The sequence below is a fragment of the Sciurus vulgaris genome (genome assembly GCF_902686455.1).
Source record: "Sciurus vulgaris genome assembly, chromosome: 19".
In the NCBI taxonomy this organism is placed as follows: domain Eukaryota; kingdom Metazoa; phylum Chordata; class Mammalia; order Rodentia; family Sciuridae; genus Sciurus; species Sciurus vulgaris.
Window position 1 is genome coordinate 15,779,086 of NC_136480.1, and position 12,424 is coordinate 15,791,509.

Here is a 12,424-nt window from a genome sequence, read left to right on the forward strand (position 1 = left end):
AATCCCAAAGATATATTTTCTTTAAAAAAAATACAAAAGAAGGACTCAGAACTCATGTGTAATTCACAATTTTAATTAACTTTTAAGAGAGAAGTTGGAGAGTTATTGTACTGAACATACTGATTTGGAGAAATACCTATATTTTGTAAGTACACATGGCTATTGCATTGTTTAGAAATCTATATTAAATCTTAGCCCATTTCTGCTGCTATAACAAAACACCTGAGACGGAGCACATTATAAATAACATTGGTTTGTCACTCACATTCATGGAGGCTGGGAAGTCCAAGATGAAAGTACCCTTGGGCTTTGGGGTGTCTGGTGAGGACTGTGAGCACCATGCCCTCAGATTGTACAAGGCCAAAGGACAAAACTGCAGAAGGACCTGAGAGTTCCCTCCATCCCCTTTATAGGACACCCACGCAGTCTCAGATCTACCACTTTACGGAAGGCCTTACCTTTGAATACCTCCACACTGGGGATTAAATTGCAGCACAAATTTTGGAGGGGACATATTTAAGCCATAATAATAGCAATCGGCATGCGAAAAATATGTGTTTGATCCAAAGAAAGGCCTCGTAGAAATTCAGTCTGCACGTCCCTAGAATGGCTCCCTGGGATTTGGCCAAAGGATGAGGGGGCTTTGCCCGTTTCTGTTGTTGACTGTCCGACCTCAGGAGATGAGCACAGGAGAGGAACCTACCTTGCATACTGACGGTCGGCATCCTCAGTCTGGAGGAAATATTTGGTCTGTGAAATCTCCTAGTGGTGGCAAAATTGGGGGTCAGAGAGATGGCCGGTCACCTCCTCTTCTGACCACTGCACTCAGAGGTGTCTTTTTCAGACACTGGTATTAACAGCACTCAGTTCAGGAGTGCAGGGCAGTGGGCAGAGGCGACCAGGGGGATGTGTTTCTGGGTCCCTGCTCCCTCCCACTGATCTGTGGCACAAAGGCTTATCAGATGTGGGCCGGAAACCTGAGTCATGGTCTCCAAAACAGGCCTCAGATTTCACCAGAGTCAAACCACTTCAGTTCCTGGGCTAGATTTTTGCAGTAGTCTGATGTCACTGAGCAGTGGATTTAAATGCTATCAGTTAAGCCTCCCCTCTGAAAATGATTCAGCCGGTCCTGAGGGAAAAAAAATAAAATATTCTCTCATGTGTTGATACTTTACGAACAGGCTGACCACCATGGAAAGGATGGTGCTGTGGCTCTTGGGCAAAATCTAAATAAAAGGACTGTTATTTAAACACCTATTGAATATTTTTTTATAGTGGTGATTATTTATTTACCCTAAGTTATGCCTTTCTGCAAAGGCAATGTTTTTATATTAAGTCTCCTTTCCTCAGCCACTCATTCTCAAAAAGAAACTTTTGCTGGCCATCCAGAATCACGCGGTGTCACGTCAGTCTCTGAATTTAAGAATATAATTTCATTTATCTCTTGTAGGTACACTTCCCATTTCTACGACATGTTTTTCCACCCCTTATTTAGTTACATCATCAATGAAAAGTTAATAAAGTTTGAAGGCCAGATCTTATTTATTTGTTACTCTTAAAAATTCTTATTTTTGACCGGACTCAGACTTAGCGTAGAAACTCTCAGAGAGGACAGCCTGTGTGTGTCTCTTGGCAGTCTGCTCCTGGCGTTTTTCTTTGGCTTCTTTCATTCTCTTGGCCAAAAGTTTGGCATATTCTGCAGACTCTTCCTTGTTTTTCTTAGTACGTTGTTTTTTCATAGCAGTACGCAGGCACTGATGTTGCAGGACATGTGGAGTAACAAGACACTGAATCTTGGCTGCTTTGGTCCTGGGTTTGTACCTCCTTGTTTAAGGGCTTTCTGACAACATATTGGCGGACATCATCTTCCTCAGAGAGATTCAAAAGTTCGCAGATTCTACTAGCTCTTTTGGGCCCCAGTCTACAAGGTACAGTGGTATCCGTAAGTCCAGGAATATCCTTCTCTCCTTTTTTAAACAATAACCATGTTGAGAATGCTCAGATTAGCATGCACAGCGCAACCTGGAACAGATTTGAGCTTTCTCTCTCCAGTTCGCCTTGGTCTGTAACAAGAGTGCCCCTTTCTCAGTACCAGGTGAACCCGGCCATGGGTCAACACACCCTGCTTTATGGGGAAACCTTGTTTGTCGTTCCAGCCACCAATTCAGATCACATAACCCATTCTTCACCCAGAGCATCAGCAGCAACTTCTGTGGCTGTATGCTTCTCAGAAAAGCATGAAGTTTGCGTTCATCATCTACTTCCATGAGTTCTGGCAGCCATGACTGGGAAGGAGATGTTCAGCTTCATCTTGGAGCAGCTGATCTCCCACCCCTATTGAATATTTTTTAATTATCAAATACTTCCATCACACAGAAAAAGTTCGCTAATTCTTCTGATACCCCAGGTACTCAAAACCAGATTGAATAGAGAATATTTTATAGGTTACTTTTTTAGCAGAGCATTGAATAAAGGACAGATTCAGAACAAATATGTAATAATAAATCCCGCTGTTAGGTATTATTATAAAGCATCAATAAAAAATATATATAGTAACATAAAAAGAACAGATTCGACTAAGAGCTTCTCCATACCTCCAGTTTGCTGAATCTGCTATGCATGGCACATTTTTATTTAAAAAGTAAGTCCTCCCCTCTACCCAATAAAACCAAAAGGAAAAATTAAACATAATATAGAAAGAAAATATTTCTGGACCACTCTGTGTGTTTTAAGCTGAAAGTTATTTAAAGAGTCAAAGTTAAGAAAAGTTAAGTTTATAAAGCAGAAAAAATGTTAGAGGAAAATAGGATTTTTTTTTTTATGACCGAAGAAACAAAAATCATGTCCATAAACTTCACGCAGGGAGCCCAGGTGTCCAGGTGCTCCGGAGTGAGCAGCAGGGCACAGTCCTGTCCCCTCCTTCACCTAGGAGCACTCACTCACCCCAGCAACTTCCAGTTCTGCAAACGCCGTGAATGGCCAGCATCCCAACAGGTGCACCTGTTGGATCCTCTATACTGTCGTCTGTACCTTTCCCGACCTTTCGATAGGGTCGGCGGCACAGGTGCTTACTCTGTGCTGCAGCTGTCTATGGGGGGTCCACTACAGGAAGAGGTGACAGCTGTGTAGCCTGGGGCAACAGGTGAAGCCACACAGTCCAGGTCTGTAGCAGGCTGTGCCCTCTGGGTGTGTGACGTACACTCATTGCTTTTTAATTTACATTTCATTTGTTCTAATGAAAGTTACACTAGACAGGAGAATGTGCTTGGATATGTCAGATCTGTAGGGAGTATGATTTCTCATTCTTCTGGTTGTACATAATGCAGAATTCCACCGGTTGTATCGTTATTATTACTTTTTTATTGAAGATAACATTTGACTTTCTTAGAGCATCATTAGGTTCACAGAAAACCTGAGCAGAAGGTGCAGAGATATCCCATATGCCCCAGCCTCACCCATGCACCGTCTCCTCCTCCATGATCCATATCCCCCAGCCGAGAGGTACATTTGTTACCACTGCTGAATTGACAATGCTTTCCGTATGTCTGGACAAATGTGTAAAGACACGTATCTGCCATGGCGGTCACATACTGGATTTTGAGAATCACCCTTTCTGGATGTACTAACATAAGGGTTAGGTTGGGCACACTTGAAGGAGACCTGAGGTACAGTGGTGCTCACCTGTCTCTTCCCTAAACAGGAACAGCATCTGATTTAGCAATAGTCATGCTTCTGTTAATGTATGGTTATATTTGTACATAGGGTAATATGTCTGATTCATTCTATGATCCTTCCTATCCCTGTACCTCTTCCCCTCCCTTCACCCCCCTCTACCTAATCCAGAGTACCTCTATCCTTCCCTGGATCCACCCCTGTTACTGTGAATTAGCATCTGCAGATCAGAGAAAACATTTGGCCTTTGGTTTGGGGGGATTGGCTTATTTCGCTTAGCATGATATTCTCCAGCTTCATCCATTTACCTGCAAATGCCAGAATTTCATGCTTCTTTCCCACATGCACCTCAGAGACAGCATTAATCTCCAGGATAGATGAAGAACTCAAAGAACCTAACACTAGATAAACCAAATAACCCAATCAATAAATGGGCTAAGGAACTGAACAGACACTTCACAGAAAAAGAAATACAATCAATCGACAAATATATGAAAAAATGTTCACCATCTTTAGCAATTAGAGAAATGCCAATCAAAACCACTCATTGATGTTTGTACTAGGATGAAACTACCTAATGAGTTTCTCAAAATGTATCCCTGTTGGGAGGCCATGCCTGGTTTGTGGTACTTCTAAAAATATAAAGGACACCAACTGCATTTTTGCATCCTTTGGAAATTCTCTAACTTCACTTAACATGACATTTTTGTAGCTATTCCTATTGATACATGTAACTCTAATTCAGCTCTTGCCTTAGGCAGTATTCCATGAGGTGAAGAGACTGATTATTCATTTACTCAACTTTTAATGGATACAGAGGTGGCTCTGACCATTCTGCTATTACAAATTTGTTTTGGTGACCATTCTTCTATGGGTCTTCCAAAGTATATGCTCACTTTTATCTAGGGAATATGTGCAGACCACCATTGCTAGGCTGTACTGGCACACATTCTGCTTCAGAGGAATGTTCGAACTGCTCTGCAGTATGACTGTGGCAAGTGAGGGTCTTTCCTCACTCGGATAACTTTTTCCAGAAAACAAAACAAAACAACAACAACAACAACAAACGCCCAAGCAGATATAGTTTGAACTGGACACCCATAGAAAAGGCCCTGGAAGAACAGGAGAGTGGCTAAGTCCAGGACGGCTGTGGGACAGTTGGAGAGAAGCTTAAAAGCTTTGAACACCTGGAGATGTGAGACTGGACATCACAGTCAGGACCCAGGGGAAAAAGAACAGGGCCCATATCCCTGACTTGTGGGTCTGGAGAATTGAAGATCTGAGGTCATCACTTCTAACCACTGGCCAAAACAGGGACGGGGAACAGGAAAAGGGTAGGTCTTATCCATGATCCTCCTTTTAAATGGTAAGCGTGGACTTGGTCTCCACAAAACCTCCATGCCCACGTGCCCGCTTTCTGAAGACACAGATCTTAAAGGGACACGCCACAGCTACTCTGCGAGACTTCTTCATCGATCATCTCCCTCCCCGCTGAACAGGAAGTGGAGGGAGAAAACTCACATCCGTTTCCAGTGTCAGACAAGACAGTGGACTGAGTCATAGCACTGTAGTCTCCTGAGTGCCTAGATTGTCAAAGCCCCTTAAAGACTACCCTTGACCCAGCAGAGAGCATTTTTGTTTTGCCCTGTTTTGTTTTATAAGATAAACCAGGTCCTAGTTTTCTGTGCTTGAAACCTAACCCTGGCTTCTTATTGTCAAAGAATGAGAATGTGATATCCTGGCCTGGCCTGGAAGGCCAGTGTGATCTGACCCCGAATGACCTCCCTACCCATAGAGACACTGCAGCCTTTCCTTCAAGTGCAGTCCGTGTGCTGTGTGCTGCCCAGAGCTCTGTCCCCCAACCCAACAATCCCTTCAGGTCCCATCCTCTCCTCTCAGGCCAGTGTTCTCGAAGTCCGGCCTGAATTCCTTGTGCAGTGTGGCCACTGACCTCACCCATGTTTCCGTGTTTACTCTTCCTCCTGGTGGTAACTCAAGAGAGCTCCTCTTGATGACAACTTTCCAATTATTCTTCATTTCCTCCTCTCAACTAGCAACTAGAATGAAATCCCACGGGACTCTGACCACGGAGACCCCGATTCTGCAGCAGCTGACAGAGTACCGGTTTTGCAGCACAAGATGAGCAACCCTAAGCAGAAAATCCAAAAGCCTTCAAAATCAGAAACATTCTGAGTTGCTGACATGTCAAGTTAAAAATTCCACTGCATGAAACTCTGTTTCAGGCAGAACATTATTAAAAGTATTGCATAAAATTATCATCGGGCTATGTATATAAGGAGTATGTGAAACGTAAATGAGTTTCATGTTTAGACTTGGGCCTCGTCCCCAAGAGAGCTCGTTTACATATGCAAATACACCCCCCCCAACAGAAAAAAAAATGTGAAATCTGAAACAGTCCTGGTCCTAAGCAGTTCAAATACGGGATAGTCAACCCTATAAAGAAATGGCATTGATACAGGAGGTGACTGGAAAGCTCACATCCCCTGCCAACCATCAGCAAATCTGAGAGCACTACCTTCAAATGATCCAGTTACTCCTGACTCTGCTCCACCACTCTGGCCCTCTGGCCCCAACCCTCCTCATCTGACATGGGTAACTGCAAGGGTTTCCCAGTCGTGCTTCCTGTTTCCATCATTGCTGATCTACAGATTATTTTCCACGCAGCGGACAGAGGAAACGGAAATCACATCACATCCTAACAGGCCTTTGTTTGAAATGCTGAAATTCTTCACCACTCATTTCAGAAAAAATTCTAAGTCCTTACTCTGCCCACAGGGCCCTATAAGAGGGACCCCTACCACTTCTTACTCAGATACACTGCTCTCCCACGGAGCCTCAAAAATGCCCAGCTTGGCGGTCATGCAAGATAAACACAGTCTGGAGATGTCCCCTCTAACAGAAGGCATATGACTAATAAGACTTCATTGCCTACTTAAAATTTTGCTAAAAGGCTAAATCTGATATCAAGAGCTCTTACCACAAAATGAAAATAAAAACAAAACCAATACAATAACAAAAGGAACGTAGAAGGGAGCTTTTGGGGGTGATGGATGGATTGGTGGCATTGATGATGGGGATGGTTTTGGGGGTGTATATGTATCTCCAAACAGACCGAGTTATAAGCTTGATATATGTGCAATTTTTTATATGTCAATCATACCTCAATAAAGTAATTTCTAAAAATGCCTAGAAGAATCCTACATTAGAACTCTGCATTTGCTCTTCCCTCTGCAATAGGGCTGCAACCACTGATATTCAGACATGGGGGTCGCCCTGTGCATACAGAGGCTGCACCTTTATTCTTATCAGACAAGCCATCCTTGAAAAATCTGACCCTGCTTTATTATTCAAAGCCCTTTTTATCACCAACATAGTACATAGTTTCATGTCTGTGTATGGCCAACTGCATTAAAATACAAGATCCATCATACCAGGGATTCTTCCTGTTTGCTTTCTGCAGTGTTTCCAAAGTCTCTCATTAGTACCTCCTACGTAGGAGCTCCAAAATTATTTGTTAAACGAATGAAAAGAAAAATAAAAAAATAAAACCCAACTTTACTCCGGTCTTCATGATATACAAAAATTCAAAGGAGGTCATGGGAGGAAGCATCAGGTCAGGAATATTCTCTACATTTCCTTTTTAAACAGATTGAAATAATAAAGCTCAGAGAGACGAGAGATTGACACAAAGTTGCACAGGGTGGAAGTTACTGGTGATGTCTTACTGGGTATATGGTCGGATTCTACTTTCTTTTTCTTTAATCATATGACTTGCTCCTGCTTATGAACTGCACCAGAAATTATATGTGGCTTCCAGGTAGGAATGCAAAGAGTCGGTGTGACCCACAGCATCCTTTCCACCGTGGACAGCGTTTGAGGCATGTGTTACGGGGAAGTCCTGGAAGTCCTGGTCAGCCGAGGTCTCTTGAGTGATCCAGGAGCAGAGGGACCCTGCTGAGTCACTGTGGACAACGTGGTGGGGGCAAAAGGTGTATCTCGAGCTGTGCCCCTGAAATGTGAAAGTGGGTTTTTATTATAGCACAATTAGGCCTTGCTCTGTGTCCTGACACTCACTTGTGCTACTGCCTGGAAGCACAAGGACACAAATCTATGTTTTCTTCCTCTCACACAAAGCTGCCTGTGAAAGAAGGAATATATGAGCCTATCATGGGTTGCTTATTTTCTGATGTAGCTCTTATATGCACTGCATTTTATTTTCAAGGATAGGTAATAAGGGAAAAAAATCTTTGACATGAAATATAAGTCATTAATCAAAAGTTTCAGAGTTTGTTATTGAGCAACTACTATTTTTCTCTACTTATATGCTCATTCTTTTTATTTACCTAATCCTTTTTATTTCGACACTTAAATCACCAGGGCACTGGAATTATATTCTGTAGTATTTTCTTTCTGTAAAGATTTGATTATCTGCTTCTTTCACCACATAAAAATCTCTATAAAAACTGGCGCTTGCATAAGCATAAGAGAATGACAATTTCTAATGACTTTCCTAGGCTTCAGGAAATTCTAGAGTACTTTCTGAATCAAAGACAGAATTTCATGTCTGTTATGGTATAGATATGAAAAGTCCTCCAAAAGCTCAGGTGTGAGACCATGCAAGAGTGTTCCAGGGCGAAATGATTAGATTATGAGCTGAAACCAAATCACTGAATTAATCCACTGATATGGATTAACTAGGTGGAGACCATAGATAGGGGGCGTGGCTGAAGGAAGGAGGTCACTGGGGGCATGTTCTTGGTGAGGGGTGCTCTCTCTCCCTCTGCTTCCTGGTTGCCATTTTCTGAGCCACACCCTCCGCCATGATGTTCTACCTAATCTCAGGTACAGAGATATGGATGATTAGAAACTCTGAAATCATGAACCCAAGTAAACTTTTCCTCCTCTAAATTGTCCTTAGCAGGCTCTTTGGTCACAGTGACATAAAAGCTAACTAAAGAATGTTCTGCATTTTCAATATTAAGAAACACACTACATTTGTATTCGTTTTCTATGTTTGGCATGTGGGGGGAAATCAGTTATTTAACCCCAAATATCACTCAGGAAGCACACTAAGTATGAACAACTTGGTTCCTTTCCAAATGGAAACAAAAAAATATTATTTTTTGGCAGAAAATCGAGAGGCACAGAAAAACTGGAAAAGATTCAAGAATTCCAGAATACACCCTGATAATAAACTGTCATCCATTAAGTGAAGAAAAAATGTCTTCCCATGCTGATAATCCCATGCTAATCCATGCAAGACTCTCTGTGAGTTAAATTCTCAGTTCACTCAGTTGCCTTTGTATGGTGAGGAATATTCTGACATGTGTTCACTAAAATCCTTTGTACATAAGCCTTGCTCATTCCCTAAGTCAAGATGTTGGGAAGAAGTCATGAGCACGTGTACCTGCTGAAGAAGGTAGCTGGTGCCTTCTCCGTGGTTCCATGTATTCTTAGCACCTGGCCCATGTAATCCTTGGGTTGACTATGTTATTTCTTTGTAAATATTCCAAAAATTGAAATAGGGTTGGGATACAAGTGCAGAATCAAGCATCCAAATTTTTATCACCTGAAGAACAGATAACTCCAAATCTCAATTTAAAAAAAAAAGATATTTTAAGCTCCTGCTAATAACTCACTCCAAGCTTCAGGCAATGGAGAACCTCATTCAATTCATACCCAGTGCTTCTTCCTTCATTCAGTTCCCTCAGGAACTTGATCTCTGCTAGAGAATTGACAAAAAATACACTCTCTAATGCAATAAGGAATAATGCTGATGTAATTTCCTCCACGGAATGGTTTTCTTTGACTGACTGCTTATCTGTGGCTTCTCTGGCATTGAAAACTTTAACCAAGAGCAGGTTAATGATTGGTATGAATCACTGTACAAAAGATGGACAGAAGCAGGGCACAGTGGTGCACACCTGTAATCCCAGCTGCTCAGGAAGCTGAGGCAGGAGAATCACAAGTTCAAGGCCAGCCTCAGCAACTTAGCCAGACACATCTCAGAAAAACAAAATAAAAAGAGATGGGGATGTAGCTCAGTTGTAGACTGTGCCTTGGTTCAACCCCTAGTACTGCAAATACCAAGTTATATAATTCTTACAACTGTAATTATAATATATGAAAAAGTCAAAGTGCAGACATTGATAGAAACACAACTTTCAGTAGTTCAATGGATCATCTGAGTGTGTTCTGACCCTCTACAATAATACCACACATGGGGACAGTTATTTACTGTCCTGTTTTGGCTTCTAAAGAGAATTAAAGCAAGCCAAGAGAAAGAAGAAAAGGGCAGCAGAAGGAAAGGATAATAAACTTGGGTACAGTGGAAAATAAATCCCTAATATCTGGAGAAACAAGACGCATGTTGTTCAACAGCTCGGATTCTGCATTTTGACTTTGGAATTCCTTCTCCACCATCTAACAACTATATACTCTTGAAAAATCAAGTAAACTCCATAAGCCTCAGTACTATTGTTCGTATGAATCTACATTGTGCACAACCATAGAAACGAAATGATGTACCCCATTTGAGTACAATGAATCAAAATGCAGTCTGTAAAAAATTTTTAAAAATAAATAATTAAAAAAAATAGAAACAGGATGGAACCTAAAACTTGTAACATTGCCAAAGAGCAGCCTAGGAGGGCTTTAGACAAAAGTCCTACTCATCTCTCCCTGGCCCTGCATGTGGATGCCCCTCGCCTCTGAAGTGGATGGTACATTTAGCTCCAGACCCACGGACAGAGCGACTTATGTACAGAGCAGCTTTAGGAAATGTTGCCGTAGTGGTTTATAACATGCACGCCAACTAAAAACAATTGCTAAAATGGATGTGTAACTCAAGGCTGGCCTCCGAGTCCACTTGAAAACCAGATTATCACTGAGTATTTTGTGCACAGGATTTCTGGAGACAATATTGACTCTCTGACCGTTTCTGAAGATTAAAATGGGATATGATATGCAAATTATTCCACACAAGGCTGAGTACACATTAAATAATCAATAAATACTAGTTTTTTTAAAATTCATAATGCAAACTATTATATACAGGCAAGTCTTTTTCTTAGATCAGAAGTAATTTTCCAAGCCAGAAAAAAAAAAAAAAAAAGAAAAAGTAGTCTTCTTGTCCCATCTGAAAATGCCCTTTCATAAGGAAAATTTATTACCACGAGCAAAAGCTTGAGGAAATTTGTTCAGCTACAAAACCAAGAAAGTGGCGCTTTATTCCTGCATTCATGTATAGATGTTGGGACAACAGTTGCACAAATGTCATGGCTTTCCATGCACAAATAAATGCATCAACTAATTGAACTGATTTGTGGGGACTCAGCTGCTGGCTGCTCTTTATACTGATTTGCCTTTAGCTCCTGACTTCACTGAATTAAGAGATACATAGGTTTGTCAAATAGTTTTCCATTATGGAATAAAGGTGGCATATACATAAAATCAAAGTGCTTGCTTCATTATAGCTCAAATACCATATATATATGATATATATATATATATATACACACACACACGTATGTACCATATATATATATATGTGTGTGTGTGTGTGTGTGTGTGTGTGTATACCATGTATATATATATATGGTATTTGAGCTATAACGAAGCAAGCACTTTTATATATATATATATTTGGGGCTGTGGCTCAGTGGTAGAGCACTTGCCTAGCATGTGTGAGGCACTGGGTTTGATCCTCAGCACCACATAAAAGTACATAAATAAAATAGAGGTATGGTATTCATCTCCCACTAAATATATATATGCATATGTGCATATTATATATATATGTATATATATATATATATATATAAATATGTGCACACACACAGTCTCTAAATTCCATTCTAAAGAGAGACATCATTGAAATTGGTTCCTGAAAATTCCATTGCCTGGTGATTAGAATATTGAGAGGCAAACAGAATGTGCTGTGATTTTCTTTCCCAAATCCTCTCTAAAGCATTCCGCCTCCCTTAACATAAGCCAGAGAGTTCTTGTGTAACAAGGGGAAGAGGGTGCAGAGTCTGCTGTCGTGCTTGCTAATACCACCGCGGCGCACAGGGCGTCGAACTACTGAGGCCTCCTCGCCTCACCAACTGGGCTCAGCGATAGGACTAACAAGGCTGTTTGGTGACACAGCAGGTAAAAATTAAATTCGGAGGAGCAATCATGTTTGATCCTGGGAGTCACTAAAGGAAACCGGAAGAGGCAATAAGTTCCTGGCAGACTTGAAGCACCTGCTAAATTCAGAGGACGCTGTAACCTCAAAATAGCCTGGGAAGGGAAGGCTGTAAAAGGGAATTGCAAAAAATCAATTCTGGAGGCAACCAAAGCATGAATAAGAATTTCAGCGTCTGCCTGGTTAGAAACTGATGGATGCAAAAAAGTAAGTTCGTTAGAAAGAGGGAGAGAGCGAAGAAGAAGAAAAAATCTAACAGCGGTGAAGGTGTCCCTCCTTCCAGGTGTGGGCTGCTCACGCGTGTCTGCTTTCAGAAGGACATTTTTATGCATTGGAGGCACAGGATCAGATGGCAACAAACACAGGCTTGCTTAGGGGCTGGGAAATGCTGGCAAGTCATGGTGCCACACAGCCTGCTTGGAGAAGCTGGGCTTCCTTCTTTACTGCCCCTTGGTACAAGGGCATCTCCACTCCAGGGCGTGCTTCCGCTTAAGCCTGCGATGCTCGGATTGGTCCTTTCCTGGTCCACGGCATCCCATCCCC

At 41.7% G+C, this 12,424-nt stretch overlaps 1 protein-coding gene and 1 pseudogene across 6 annotated transcripts in view; both read right to left on the bottom strand.

The window, feature by feature from the left end:
- The window catches only part of LOC306650301 (contactin-4), a 953,963-nt gene that overhangs the window by 443,245 nt on the left and 498,294 nt on the right, over positions 1–12,424 (bottom strand). The window lies entirely within an intron of this gene.
- Positions 1,419–2,310, bottom strand: LOC306650241 (small ribosomal subunit protein eS6-like; annotated as a pseudogene). The gene has a single exon. The product of its transcript is annotated as a small ribosomal subunit protein eS6-like (transcript).